Source organism: Triticum dicoccoides, chromosome 1B (assembly GCF_002162155.2).
Source record: "Triticum dicoccoides isolate Atlit2015 ecotype Zavitan chromosome 1B, WEW_v2.0, whole genome shotgun sequence".
NCBI lineage: Eukaryota > Viridiplantae > Streptophyta > Magnoliopsida > Poales > Poaceae > Triticum > Triticum dicoccoides.
This window is the reverse complement of record NC_041381.1, coordinates 303,011,235-303,027,732: the sequence shown is the minus strand read 5'-3', so window position 1 is coordinate 303,027,732 and position 16,498 is coordinate 303,011,235.

Here is a 16,498-nt window from a genome sequence, read left to right as displayed (position 1 = left end):
TTCGGCAAATGATAATAAGATTTAGAAACATCGTCGCTTTGAGAAGTATGTGATAAGCAAGAGCTCCCCCGAAATTTCTGCATAGTTTAAGATTTGCTTTGGACTGCAAATGCATAAGGAATTAGGCTCATGGGTTACTCTTACATGTCACATACATCTTGGTGGAGCGCTCAAAATGATAAAGATTGAATACATGCACTCATCACCAAGCAAAGTGAATGATCACATATGGATACATAAGATAATATCATCAAACATGCATAAGTGTAGCTTATGATCAAACACATGATCATCAATGTCTCACAAAAACAGCATAGTATCTCAAGCAATCAAAAGCAAACAAAGTTTAACTACCAAAGCAAGAGAGAATAAAAGCAACACTCTCTCTCTCTCAAAGCCTATGATCTATACACATGTGTGGGTTGTTCATTTAGTTCCTTTGATATGGTGTATATGAATCTATAATGTAGTAATGAAATTCATTCGTGTGTGTGGTATGCACCTGGAGATGATGTGTATAAGGGCAATGTCGCGTCCTTCACATCCAAGGAGGTGCAGAAGATCAAGGCCAAGGGAGTAGCTTCCTTCTACAACTGCAAGATCAAGAAGTGGCACTGCCCCTACTGCACCACCAAGCCAATGCCAAAGGATGGCCGCTTCGATCACCTTCTGTCTCATGCAGAGGATGTAGCGATTCGCGGGGAGGACTACATGATCAGGGGGTAGCATGTTGCGCTCGTGAAGGCCCTGACTCCAGCGTGATGTGATGTTGTGATGAACTTTATCTTTTGGGTTATTTTGGGTCCGGTTACTTCTGGTAAACTTATGGTGTGTTGAACTGAATCTATATTATGCTAGTAATGTATTATGCTATCTATATTTGTCTGTCCTTATATTTGCCTATGGTGTATGGTTAGTTCGGTTTAGATGTTGTGAACTATGAGTTTAGGTGCTGCAATGATCACACATGTTGTTTTAGTGTTGCTTCACTGATCATACATGTTGTTTCAGTGTTGCTTCACTGATCACACAAGTTGTTTCAGTGTTGCTTCACTGATCACACATGTTGTTTCAGTGTAGCTTCACTAAACACACATGTTATTTGTCTCATGTTTATTAATCAAATCAAATGCATGCTTTTTTCCGACCACCATGTTACATTATCTGATGTTTTGAACTAACATTCGAGGACAATATAAATTAAAGAAAATGCAAAAAAAAGAACCTTGGCAAACTATCTATGTTTGTGTAGGAGATCATGTGTGCAAAATTTGAGGTGATTTAGAGGAGGTCAAAGAAATTTGAATTTGAGAAATGTGCTCCAAATGAGCTCCCAAGCTATGGTAAAGAGCCCATTTGTAATCAAGTTTTTTGGACCTACTCTAAATGAGCCAAATGTTTTTTATTAACACCTAGTCAATCTATATAGTGTAGATTTGAAGTCCCACTATTTTTTGAATTAATCTTCATATTTTTAAATTTTCTTTTGAAAAAAATATGCTTTAATATAAAAACTATTAAAAACATGTTTAAAATATGCAAATGGAAAACTAAGTTCAGATCCTTCTTATTCACTTTGAAATAAAGCTTTGGTGATTTTTTTAAATTTAAAAAAAATAGAAGGTAACCCTACCTCATCTCCTTGAACTCTATGAAATCTTGTAGGTGATAACTCATATGTGTGAAGGTTTTCTCATAAAAATGACCATAGACCGAGTTTATGATTTTTGGTTGGTAACATGTCACATAAGACAACATTGTGCGCAGGATTTATATATTTTTGATTTTTTAAATTAATTTTGCTCATTTGACCTCGATCATGCTAGCTAGGGTTTTCTCATGAAAATGACCATAGACCAAGTTTAGTATTTTTTTTCCTTGTTAGTGTGTCTTATAAAACGATGAACGACAAAGGTTACATTTTTTTTTGATTTTTTAAAATTAGTTATGCTTAGTCAAAGATTTTGAAACCCCGTTGACCACCTCAAAACCCCTCAAAACCCCGCGGGGTTTCGCCTAACCCTAGCTCCGAACGTCAGCCGTCCGATCATACCCGGACACCAAGCGGCAACCCTCAGATGTGGTCTTCTAGAAGGAATTCGGTGGGCAGGCTGCGTGCAGGCTCCGGGTCGTTGGATCACAAGGACGGCTCTGCATCGTTGGATTGTGGGGCGATCCGCGAGAAGCGATCCTGTTGGGTGTGCTCGGCTGCTCGCCCACCACTGAGTCCGCGAAAAAAAATGTTGTTATTGGGCCCACAAGGAAACCAAGCTCTGGTTGGGCCGTCGAATTGCGTCTTTTTTTTGTGAACATGCTGGCTCTGTTTTTTGTGAACATGATGGCTCTGTCTTTTTGCAGCATTTGAAATTACATAACAATTGACATGGCATAGAAATTTTAGTTTTTTTGTTCTATACAAATGCAAAATGACCAATTTATAAGGGCCAAATATATTTTTTATCATGCAAAATGGCCACAAACTATTAAAAAATGGGTCATTTTGTATTTGTATAATGGCCACAACCCCTCTATGTTTTTTTATCATGCAAAATGACCAAATTTATAAGGGCCAAAATTATTTTTATCATGCAAAATGGCCACAAGCCCTTCAAAAATTGCCTCTTTTTGTTCATATAATATATACGACCATGGATTCCCACGTGTGCAATTAGCTTCTTTTTCTTCTTCTTTTCAAACCACCGTTTCCCACGCGTGTACACTCTCGATGCTGCGGTGGATTTGAAAATGGGCTACTTCACATTTGACCCCGTTATTGCCATGGCCAAATAACACATAGCGCTACGGCTATTCAAGCCATCCTCTGCCTCTGCCATCCCTCATCCATCTCCCATCCTCTTCCATCTGCCCTTCTTGCTCTTCGACCCAGCCATGCAGTACACCGAACAAACCTACCGCTTCCCACCCACCGTGCCGGAGAGGCTCTACCCTACCGGCGTTTACGTTCATCGCACACTACGTGTGTGGGTGATATCAAGGTTGAGGACCGCCAGGAACTTCACCGAGTTCTTCCTCACATCCGGCTACCACCACCTCCCGCGGGGATCTCCAACGATGTTCCGCGTCGAGGAGGTCATCCAAAACTGGGTGGTGGTTTCTCTCCTTTGCCCACTTCACCAACACATTCGACGCCTTCTACCTCCTCGGTCGGGTGTTTTGGTGTGGCTCCAAGTTCATCACTTTCACCACCCACAACAGGTTCACGGAGTACACCAACATCTTCCCCACCGCCACACGCATGCACACTCTTCCGTACCGCATCGACAACATCCTGGAGGAGCAGTGAAAAGGGCGCCCGGAGGAGGAGCGAGGTGGAGAAGGCGGCGACTAGGGTTCTAAACTCTCTAGCTTTTTTTAGTCTATGTTATGTTAAGTTGTAATTTAACTATGTTGGAGTTGCTATGGGCTTGTCTACCCTTTTCTTAAGTTCTATTATTAAGTTTTCTATCTATTCTATTATTAAGTTCTTCCTAGTTTGAACTATGTGATCGTGCTATGGGCTTGTTGGCCCTATCTACATATTGGGACTACATAATTGTTGATTGTTTTCTTAGAGAGCTCGGTTTGTTAGTAGGGTTCCCTTGTAGTAACCACCTAGTGCATGCAAGCAAGCTTTGTTAGTAGGGATGATTGAGTAGAGCTAAGAAAGGGAGTGGCTCTTTTTTTACACAAGCTTTATGTAGGGATGAATATGTAGCCACCTAGCTAGAAGAGAGCAACCAGCGGCAGTGACCGTCGCTGCATCCGGGGCGGCTTGCATGCAAGAAAGCTGCTCGATCAATGCATCATGGCGGACGCATCGGTGCATGCAGGCTCAGTTGGTGCATCGTGGAATCGTGGCATCAGCGCATGGAGCCTCGATCGACGCATGCAGGCAGGCTTTGCTGGGTGCATGCATAGCAGGCTTCTGTCTTGGCGGCGCGCGTAGGCGTTTAATGCAAGGGACGGCCCAACGGCCGAACAACGACACCACCCAACACGGCCCCACTCGTCAGAGTTAGTAGTCAAACCTTTGACCCGACGACAACGTCCGTTGTGACCAGTTATGAGGGTTTCTGGCAAGGGAGTGGGAAAAATTGAGCAAAAGTTAAGAGCGTGGGGATGAATGAGTAGAGCTAAGGAACCAGGGGCACAGATGTAAAAAAACCATGATTCATAATCAAGTGATTCCAAAAGTCCATCCGCATGGAGTTTCTTCATGCGCTTTACACTAATATGACCAAAACGGCAGTGCCACAAGTATGTTGCACTATCATTATCAACTTTGCATCTTTTGGCATCAATATTTATGAATATGTGTATCACTACGATCGAGATTCAGTAAACCATTAACATTGGGTGTATGACCATAGAAGGTTTTATTCATGTAAACAGAACAACAATTATTCTCTGCCTTAAATGAATAACTGTATTGCAATAAACATGATCTAATCATATGCATGCTCAACGCAAACACCAAATAACATTTATTTAGGTTCAACACTAACCCCGAAGGTAGAGGGAGTATGCGATGGTGATCTTATCAACCTTGGAATCACTTCTTACACATCGTCACCTCGCCTTTAACTAGTCTATGTTCATTTTGCAACTCCTGTTTCGAGTAACTAATCTTAGCAACTGAACCGGTATCAAATACCCTGGGGTTACTATGAACACTAGTAAAGTACACATCAATAACATGTATATCAAATATACCTTTGTTCACTTTGCCATCCTTCTTATCCGCCAAGTATTTGGGGTAGTTCCGCTTCCAGTGACCATTCCCTTTGTAGTAGAAGCACTCAGTTTCAGGCTTAGATCTAGCGTTGGGCTTCTTCACAGGAGCGACAACTTGCTTGCCATTCTTCTTGAAGTTCCCTCTCCTTCCCATGCCCTTTTTCTTGAAACTAGTGGTCTTGTTAACCATCAACACTTGATGCTCTTTCTTGATTTCTACCATTGTCGATTTCAGCATTGCGAATAGCTCGGGAATGATTTTCTCCGTCCCTTGCATATTATAGTTCATCACGAAGTTCTAGTAGCTTGGTGATAGTGACTAGAGAACTTTGTCAATCACTATCTTATCTGGAAGACTAACTCCCACTTGATTCAAGCGATTGTAGTACCTAGACATTCTGAGCACATGCTCACTAGTTGAGCTATTCTCCTCCATCTTGTAGGCAAAGTACTTGTCAGAGGTCTCATACCTCTTGACACGAGCATGAGTCTGAAATACTAATTTCAACTCTTGGAATATCTCATATGCTTCGTGGCATTCAAAACGTTTTTGAAGTCCCGGTACTAAGCCGTAAAGCAAGGTGCACTAAACTATCAAGTAGTCATCATACCAAGCCTGTCAAACGTTCATAACGTCTGCATCTGCTCCTGCAATAGGTCTGTCACCTAGCGGTGCATCAAGGACATAATTCTTCTGTGCAGCAATGAGGATAAACCTTAGATCACGGACCCAGTCCGCATCATTGCTACTAACATCTTTCAACTTATTTTTTTCTCTAGGAAAATATCAAAAATAAATGGGGAGCTACATCGCGAGCTATTGATCTACAACATAATTTGTAAATACTATCAGGACTAATGTCATGATAAATTAAAGTTCAATTAATCAAATTACTTAAGAACTCACACTTAGATAGACATCCCTCGAGTCATCTAAGTGATCACGTGATCCAAATCAACTAAACCATGTCCGATCATCAGGTGAGATGGAGTAGTCTTCAATGGCGAACATCTCTATGTTGATCATATGTACTATATGATTCACGTTCGCCCTTTCGGTCTCCAGTGTTCCGAGGCCATGTATGTACATGCTAGGCTCGTCAAGTTTAACCTGAGTATTCCGCATGTGCAAAACTGTCTTGCACCCGCTGTATGTGAACGTAGAGCCTATCACACCCGATCATCACGTGGTGTCAACTTCCGCAACGGTGCATACTCAGGGAGAACACTTATACCTTGAAATTTAGTTAAGGGATCATCTTATAATGCTACCGCCATACTAAGCAAAATAAGATGCATATAAAAGATAAACATCACATGCAATAAAAATATGTGACATGATATGGCCATCATCATCTTGTGCTTTTGATCTCCATCTCCAAAGCATAATCATGATTTCCATCGTCACCGACTTGACACCTTGATCTTCATCATTGCATCGCGGTCGTCTCGCTAACTATTGCTTCTACAACTATCGCTAACGCATAGTGATAAAGTAAAGCAATTACATGGCATTTGCATTTCATACAATAAAGCGACAACCATAAGGCTCCTGCTAGTTGCTGATAACTTAAAAAACATGATCATCTCATACAACAACGTATATCACATCATGTCTTGGCCATATCATATCACAACATGCCCCGCAAAAACAAGTTAGATGTCCTCTACTTTGTTGTTGCAAGCTTTACGTGGCTACAACGGGCTTCTAGCAAGAACCATTCTTACCTGCACATCAAAACCACAATGGTGTTTCGTCAAGTTTGCTGTTTTAACCTTCAACAAGGACCGACCGCAATCAAATTCGATTCAAGTAAAGGTGGAGAAACAGACACCCGCCAACCACCTTTATGCAAAACTAGTTGCATGTCTGTCGGTGGAACCGGTCTCATGAACGTGGTCATGTAAGGTTGGTCCGGGCCGCTTCATCCAACAATACCGCCGAATCAAAATAAGACGTTGGTGGTAAGCAGTATGACTATCACCGCCCACAACTGTTTGTGTTCTACTCGTGCATATCACCTACGCATAGACCTGCACTACTAGGAAAAAGGCTACTAGCAGCGTGGGTAAAATGGCTACTAGCAGCGCGGGTACACTCGCTACTAGTATCGCGCTACAGCTAATAGTTAGTAGTAGCGTGGGTTAAACCTGCGCTACTACTAACTTTGTTACTAGTAGCATGTGCCACCCACGCTACTGCTATTTCGTACTCGCGCCACTACTAACGAAATAGTAGTAGCGTGTCCATACTACCAACGCTACTAGTATCCTAAATACTAGTAGCGCACAGTTTTTTCCCACGCCACTACTAATTAATTAAGAATTAAAAAAAATAAAATCCATCAATTCCATTTTATGCATACAGTTCCCCTTAAACACAATAGTGAGCACTGCTTGGCTCCTATTTCATGGTTAACCAAAAACCAAAGGAAATAAATCGCCAAAAAACCTCATTGTGCATTGCTACTCACAAATGACCACTTCAAAGAACATGGAAGTATCTATGTCATTAACAATTGGAAACATAAGTTTCTTTTTACTACAGTTGTTGTATGTACTATCACACAGTTCCTCATTCTGTTCTCACTCAATAATAAGAAAAATGAAAAGAAAAGATAGAGATAATCTGCCACAATTGCACTTCGGTGTCATGGATTCAGTCTGCCGCTTCAACATCTCACTATCCTGCAGCACTCTGTTGCTATCTTCTACCTATGAATAAAAACATACCTTACTTGTCAGAGAAGCAAATGTGAAACCTTATTACAACATGTATGCTAATTCGCTAACCCATAGAGACAGCTAGAACAAATGTGAAAACTTTCCATGTTGCCGAGTAAGTATATGAGCACCCCGCAAAACATCAATTAGCAAGTAATTAACACATACAAACTTGTACAGAAAAAATAACACTTACAAATTTAAAAGGCTTCAAAGATTGCAAGGAAGGCATACTGATGAGTTGCAATGCAATCTTCAATGTTCAGTACTTGTACACGCTATGCTCCTGCGGTGCTACCCCTAGCTCATGTGGCTTCACAAAGTCTACATTGTATAGGACATTTTTTAGCAAAGGGTGAAACTTCATACATATACATCTCAAATCATATGTAGTATGTGTCTAGTCATCCTACGATTGCCCGAGCTCAGAACTGTATTTCTTATAAAAACTTTGGACATGTTCAGGAAACACATGTAGTTAATGACAAGTGTACATATCACCCATTTTATAGGTTCAAGACCCGGTAAGTTACAACATTAGCCTGATATGTTGCACAACCATGTGCATAGCCTCCCAAAAAACTTTGTTTACGGATAGCACCAAAGCATGAAGAGACGACCCCTTTGCTTGATTACAACAACGTTTGCTACTTTGCTGCTATGTAGTGCAGCATAGTGTTGGTTCTGACATGCAATCTATGATTTTTTTACATCCCATGAAAATACTTGGCTACTCGAACCCAAAAACATATTCTGACTTTGTTGTCGCTACAAATTGGGAAACCAGGTATTGTCCTCTGAAATAGTAAGATACAACCGAAACCAATAGACAGAATGACTAATTGTGATGTGCAACTCCAGTTCTTGAAAGTTGAAACCTAGACAAGATTTACCAATGTCTTACACAAGTTATCAAAGCACTAGCTAGAGCTTAATCTTACCATGTCAGTTTTGCAGTACGCAAAGGACTCCCCGGATAGCAAGCAATGATTGCTCCACATGACGGATCGCAGCAAGGCAGCTCATTCCGAGCACCAGCAGGCACAACGAAAATCGTTTCTGAAACAATAGCGACTGAACTCACCATTAGCACGGACACCCGAATCAATCAGCAAAGTGACAGGCTTGAACGAGGAACTCGTGCCCTCTTGGCTGGAACCCACGGAAATCGGCGACTAAACAACCGAAACCAATCTATCTAGAACTACCAACGGGGTAGGCCGGAACGCCAACCCCTACCGGGAGGGAGGCGAACGAGCCGCCAGATCACAGTCCAAGGCGCACAGCAAACAGATCTAACTTGATCTACCGGGGCGGACGCGCGGACCAAGCGGCCAACCGGCTAAAATTACCGGGGCCGTCGGGCAGAGGGGAGGGGGGTTGGCGAAGGGGTTTCGGGAGGGACAGGGGAGGGAGCAACGTGGTGGGTGGTGGGTTGGCTGGTTACCTTGCTGCCAAAGAGGAAGATCCCGGCGAGGCCGACGGCGCCGATGCTACCCCAGATGACCATCGTGGAGGAGAGCAGGGACTAGTTGCAGTAGATCATCCTCGCGAGCGAGCGCTTCGTCCGCGACCAGCCGAAACATGTAGTTACTCTGTGGACGCGCTCCACGGCATCTGCGCCGCGCCCACCCCGGCGGCGCTCTCCTTCTTCCATGTCCTCCCCTTGCCGGCCCCGCTCCCGCTCTTCCACGAGCTCGCCTCCAGCCTCGCCAACCCCTCGTCGCTCCCAAACAAGAAAAACAGGATGAGATGGGGGAATGAGGAGACGGTGTGGGAGGCAGCCATGGAAGAGATGGATCCACGGGACAAGGGAGCAAAAGTGTGGGGATGGTGGCCGACGGCGATGTGGAAGAGGGCGACCATGGCCGTGGATCTAGATCGGAGTCGACGGAGGAAGGGAAGGGAGAGAGAACGTGATGAGAGGGGATAAGGGAGAGAGACAGGTGTGGTGCACTTAGTTGTAGCACATGCTGGTGAGCCGCGCTACCACTAAGTTCGCAGTGGTGCAGGGTTGCATAGTAGTACCGTGGGGTTTATACACTGCGCTACTACTATCAACTTAGTAGTAGCGTGGGTTTATACCCCGCGCTACTACTATTGCTTGTCCCGGTGAGCACGCTGGAGACCACTTAGTAGTAGTGTGGGTTTATACCCCGCGCTACTACTATGTGGGTATCAGTAGCGCGGTTTGTGTTCACGTGCTACTACTAAGTAGCAGTAGTGCCTTGTTTTAAACCGCGCTGCTGGTAAGATTCTGTGTATAAGGTTTTCCCTAGTAGTGCTGGCTCGGATGCCACTGTTGGGAAAAGTAGCATGCAATTTCAAAAATTCCCTACACTCACACAAGATCTATCTAGGAGATGCATAGCAATGAGAGGGGGAGATGTGTCCACGTACCCTTGTAGACCGAAAGAGGAAGCGTTTGACAACATGGTTGATGTAGTCGGACTTCTTATCATTCCGACCGATCAAGCACCGAACGTATGACACCTCCTAGTTCTGCACACGTTCAGCTCAATGACGTCCCTCGAACTCTTGATCCAGCAAAGTGTCAAGGGAGAGTTCCGTCAGCACGACGGCGTGGTGATAGTGATGGTGAAGTGATCCGCCCAGGGCTTCTAAGCGCTATGAAGATATGACCGGAGGCGTAAACTGTGGAGGAGGGGGTTGCACATGGCTAACAATTGTGTGTGTATTCTGGTGGTGCCCCCCCCCCCCTCATATATATAGGTTGGAGGGGAGGATAGGCAGCCAAGGGGGCGCCCAAAGTAGGAGGAATCCTACTTGGGTACCTCCCAATTCGGCCTCCCCTTTCCTATTCCTATTCAGAGTATGAAGGGAAGAGGGGGATGGGGAAATCATATTCCCTTTTTCCTTTCCTCCTTCCCCTTTCCTTCTTCAATTTGGCCAGCCCATATGGCGGGGGGGGGGGGCACACCAGACCCTTCGTGGCTGGTGTGTTTTCCCTCTTGGCCCATAAGACCCATATCTTTTGCCGGGGGTGCCCGGAACCCCTTCCGGTGACCCGATAAATACCCGGTGCTTCCCGGAACACTTCCGGTGTCCGAATAGCATGGTCCTATATACAATATTGACCTCTTGACCATTTCGAGACTCCTTGTCATGTCTGTGATCTCATCCGGGACTCCGAACAACATTCGCTCACCAAATCACATAACTCATATAATAACAAATCGTCATCGAATGTTAAGCGTGCGGACCCTACAGGTTCGAGAACTATGTAGACATGACCGAGACACCTCTCTGGTCAATAACCAATAGCGTAACCTGGATTCTCATATTGGTTCTGACATATTCTACGAAGATGTTTATTGGTCGTACCGTGACAACATACTCTATTCCCTTTATCATCGGTATGTTACTTGCCTGAGATTCGATCGTCGGTATCTTCATACCTTGTTCAATCTCGTTACCGGCAAGTCTGTTTACTCGTTCTGTAATACATCATCATGTAACTAACTCATTTGTCACATTGCTTGCAAGGCTTCTTATGACGTGTATTACCGAGAGGGCCCAGAGATACCTCTCCGATACTCGGAGTGACAAATCCTAATCTCGATCCATGCCAACCCAACAAACACCTTTGGAGATACCTGTAGAGCATCTTTATAATCACCCAGTTACGTTGTGACGTTTTATAGCACACAAGGTATTCCTCCAGTATCTGGGAGTTGCATAATCTCATAGTCAAAGGAATATGTATACGACATGAAGAAAGCTATAACAATAAAACTGAACGATCAATATGCTAAGAGAACAGATGGGACATGTCCATCACATCATTCTCCTAATGATGTGATCTCGTTCATCAAGTGACAACACATGTCTATGGTTAGGAAACTTAACTATCTTTGATTAACAAACTAGTCTAGTAGAGACTTACTAGGGACACTATGTTTTGTCTATGTATCCACACATGTATCAAGTTTCCTGTTAATACAATTCTAACATGAATAATAAACATTTATCATGATATAAGGAAATATAAATAACAACTTTATTATTGCCTCTAGGGCATATTTCCTTCAAAACAACATGTTGAATTGATCTTAACAATGCATGAGTTAACTAAGGAAAATATTGAGCGCATGAATGCTAAATATAAACTTGCTAGAGATAAGGGTAGAAAACGTGTTGTCTTTGCACCTTGAGATCTTGTTTGGTTACATTTGCGTAAGGACAGATTTCCTGATTTGCGCAAATCAAAGCTAATGCTACGTGCTGATGGTCCTTTTAAGGTGTTAGAGAAAGTAAATGATAATGCATATAAACTTGAGTTGCCTGCAGATTTTGGGGTTAGTCCCACTTTTAACATTGCATATTTGAAACCTTATTTGGGTGAGGAAGATGAGCTTCCGTCGAGGACGACTTCATTTCAAGAAGGGGAGGATGATGAGGACATCTATGCCATTGTTACACCCACAACCCCTGCTGCTATACATACTGGACCAATCACTAGAGCTCGCGCACGCCAATTGAATTACCAGGTACTTTCGTTTCTTGGTGACAATTCTAATGTTCATGAGAATATGATGCTGCCTAAATTGGATACATTTGTGTTGATTACTAATGAAGGGCCTAGCATGGACAAGAGGAATGAACATTGGAGCAGGATCAAGCGTGGAGATGAAGGTGCGCGCGAAGGGATTCAGAATGGCGTTTCTAGTGCATATTTGAGCACTTCGAAGCCTCCGTGATGACCTACAAGGACATGGACGAAATTCCCTTGCATAAATTTCGTCCATAGCTTATTTTAGCTGTCGCGCCACCTTATTTTGGGGTCAGGCCCATGTAATTTCGAAACACAGAAGTATAGGTTGTTTTTAGTGTCCGTATGTGTGGGGAAAAGAGAGTTAGGGTTGGTTTCGGACCCCTCCTACAAGGGACCACGAAATTACCCCCTCTTCCTCCATATATATAGCCCTTAGAGCGTTGTTTAGACTTCGGGTTTTGTTTAGATTAAAAGTTCGCCATAGTTGCAACTTCGCGTACTTCCTTTATTCTCAATGACTAGACCAAGACGTCACAGAACCCCACCTTGATCGATAAAGCTTTCATCTTATATTTGCAATATCCAGATGCAATCTCAGTTTCTTGCTTGTTCTTCGTTTGCTTGCAGGAAATAGACCCTCGTGGTCAGGTTGATCGTGCTCCGGCGTGGTCAATAACCCCTCGAAAGTTGGTTTAGCGATTGCTAAGGCGCGGCGTCTTCACACATTTGTAGTCGGATCGTCAAAGTCGACTCCCACAGAAAATGATAGCTATCTCATCGAAACATCGGGATACCTTCACCCCTGTCACTAACATTGCTATCGGAACCCCAACTTTTATTTCATCTTCATCTATACTCACAATATTTAGATTGTTTTTATCATAGTTCTTTCTTGTTATTTGATTGCTTGTAGGGACTAGACCTTTGTGCCCAGGCTGACCGTGCTTCCAGCAGAGTCAGTAACCTCCAGGATATTGGTTTAGAGATTGTTAAGGCAAAACATCATTGCACGTCTGTAGTCAGGTTGTCAAAGTCTTTCTCCACCCAAGTTGATAAGGTGTTATTCTCATAGAAATATTGGGCCACCCTTTCCCCTTACTCAACCTAGTTTCATATTGGAATGGTAATCGAGGACAATATCTATAAATATATTTATTATAGGGTGTCAACAAAATGATCTGTTCGTTCACCAATATGTGCTTCATGTTGCAAAAAATAAGAAAGATGTTGAGTCGCATTTTTACCCCCTCCCCCAGTCAACATCCTCGATCCTATTCATTAAAGTTGTTTGTGTATAAAAGATCTTGGTTCTATTCTTAATGATCCATTTTCCTTATATGCACTTGAGAACATTTGCATTGTGAACTCTCAGATGGGTGCAACCGTTGATGAGCTTTCCATGACCATCTCAGAGGAGGGGTGATGGTGCCCTAAACTAGGGGGGGTACTCACCATGCCATCTCCTGGCCAGGTGGGACAAGCCGAGGACCCTCATGGAGGTTCACTAGTGGTCCATGCTACCTCTTGAGCACTGTGTTGGTTTTCCCTTGAAGAGGAAAGGGTGATGCAGCAAAGTAGCATAAGTATTACCCTCAGTTTGTGAGAACCAAGGTATCAATCCAGTAGGAGGCTCCTCACAAGTCCCTCGTACCTACACAAACAAACAAGAAGCTCGCAACCAACGCGATAAAGGGGTTGTCAATCCCTTCACGGCCACTTGTGAAAGTGAGATCTGATAGAGATAATAAGATAAGATAAATATTTTTGGTACTTTTATGATATAGATTGAAAGTAAAGATTGCAAAATAAAGATAGATTGGAAACTTATATGAGGGAAAATAGACCCGGGGGCCATAGGTTTCACTAGTGGCTTCTCTCAAGATAGCATAAGTATTACGGTGGGTGAACAAATTATACTGTCGAGCAATTGATAGAAAAGTGCATAGTTATGAGATTATCTAGGCATGATCATGTATATAGGCATCACATCCGCGACAAGTAGACCGAAACGATTCTGCATCTACTACTATTACTCCACACATCGACCGCTATCCAGCATGCATCTAGAGTATTAAGTTCATAAGAACAGAGTAACACATTAGGCAAGATGACATGATGTAGAGGGATAAACTCAAGCAATATGATATAAATCCCATCTTTTTATCCTCGATGGCAACAATACAATACGTGCCTTGCTGCCCCTGCTGTCACTGGGAAAGGACACCTCAAGATTGAACCCATATCTAAGCACTTCTCCCATTGCAAGAAAGATCAATCTAGTAGGCCAAACCAAACTCATAATTCGAAGAGACTTGCAAAGATAACCAATCATACATAAAAGAATTCAGAGGAGATTCAAATATTTCTCATAGATAAACTTGATCATAAACCCAAAATTCATCGGATCTCGACAAACACACCACAAAAAGAGTTACATCGAATAGATCTCTAAGAAGATCGAGGAGAACCTTGTATTGAGATTCAAAGGGAGAGAACAAGCGATCTAGCTAATAACTATGGACCCGAAGGTCTATGGTAAACTACTCACAACTCATCGGAGAGGCCTTGGCGATGATGTAGAATCCCTCCATGATTGATTCCCCCTCCAGCGGAGCACCGGAAAAGGCTCCAAGATGGGATCTCACAGATACAGAAGGTTGCGGTGGTGGAAATAGGTTTTCATGGTGCTCCTCGGTGTTTCCAGGGTATGCAAGTATATATAGGCAAAAGAAGTCGGTCAAGGGAGCCCCGAGGGGCCCACGAGGGTGGGGGCGCGCCCACCCCCCTAGGGCGCGCCTGGCACCCTCGTGGCCGCCTCGGCTGCTTCTTGACGTCCACTCCAAGTCTACTGGATTGCGTTTGTTCCAAAAATATCACTCCCGAAGGTTTCATTCCATTTGGACTCCGTTTGATATTCCTTTTCTTCGAAACAATGAAATAGGCAAAACAAATAGCAATTCGGGCTAGGCCTCCAGTTAGTAGGTTAGTCCCAAAAATGATATAAAAGTGTAAAGTAAAGCCCATAAACATCCAAAATGGGTAATATAATAGCATGGAACAATAAAAAATTATAGATACGTTGGAGACGTATCAGTCCATATCTTGAAGACCCATGGCGTGTACAAGGAAGATTCCTGAAGACTTGGCACATACTTCAAGATTTAGATGTAGACTATACCACGATCTACCATATACATAGCCGACATACGTGTAAACCTAGACCCCTCGGTATCTATATAAACCATGGGTAGGGAATGTATAAGATCGTTCCCATGCTTAGGAAGGCAGTGCAGCGCATGCCACACAGAAGTCAACACACGTAGGTGGCGAAGTGGACCGCGTGCCGTGGCGGTACAGCCCGAAGGGGCAATGCAACGGCAACATGCGGGTCGGGGCGATTATGGGAGTCCTGGACTAGGGGGTCCTCAGGCGTCCGGTCTAGTGATGTGGGCCGGACTGATGGGCCGTTAAGATACAAGATAGAAGATTATCTCTCGTGTTCGGTGGGGACTCCTGTATGCGTGGATGGCAAGTATAGGTGTCCGGATATCTTATTCCTTTCTATAAAACTGACTTTGTACAACCCTAAGCCCCTTTGGTGTCTATATAACCCGAAGGGTAGATCGGAGGCAGGATCACAACATTGCTAGGCTAGCTAATCTTGGGTAGATCAACTCTTGTAACCCCTATACCCTCGAATATAATCACGCAGGAGTAGGGTTTTACCTCCATTAAGAGGGCCCGAACTTGGGTAAACACTATGTCCTTTGTCCATATTTACCATTTGTCCTCAGACGTACAACTTGGGCCCCCTACCCGAGATCTGCCGGTTTTGACACGGACATTGGTGCTTTCATTGAGAGCTCCGATGTATCGTCGACAGAAGGATCGATGGCTCACCTCTTCATCAACAATGATGCTACGTCCAAGGAATTTTTTCTCCCTGGGCAGGTTTTTGTGTACGGTGGCTTTGTGCTTCGTGCCAACTCGATCGGCCGCCTTGAGCAGGTCAATAGTTATGCCCTTAACCAGTAGATCAGGTTTGGAAACCTGAACTACGTCGCTGACATCCGAGGAAACCTAGTCTTCGACGGGTTCGCGGCCTCGGCCCCCACTCTGTGCCCCCGCCAAGAAGACTCTTCGGATGTCCAGTTAGATCCCGTCTAGGGGTCAACACCCATACCCGCCTCGGCCTTAGATCTGGGGCGGGCCTCATTGTACGAAGACGGGAGCGTAAGCCCCACCGGACTTATTCCCCTTGTGGAACTCTAATACGTCTCCAACCTATCTACTTTTCCAAACACTTTTGCCCTTGTTTCGGACTCTAACTTGCATGATTTGAATGAAACTAACCCGGACTGACGCTGTTTTCAGCAGAACTTCCATGATGTTGTTTTATGTGTAGAAAAGAAAAGTTCTCGGAATGTCCTGAAAATCCACGGAGCGACTTTTTGGAAAATATAAAAAATACTCGCGAAAGAATCAAGACTAGGGGGCCCACACCCTGTCCACGAGACAGGGGGG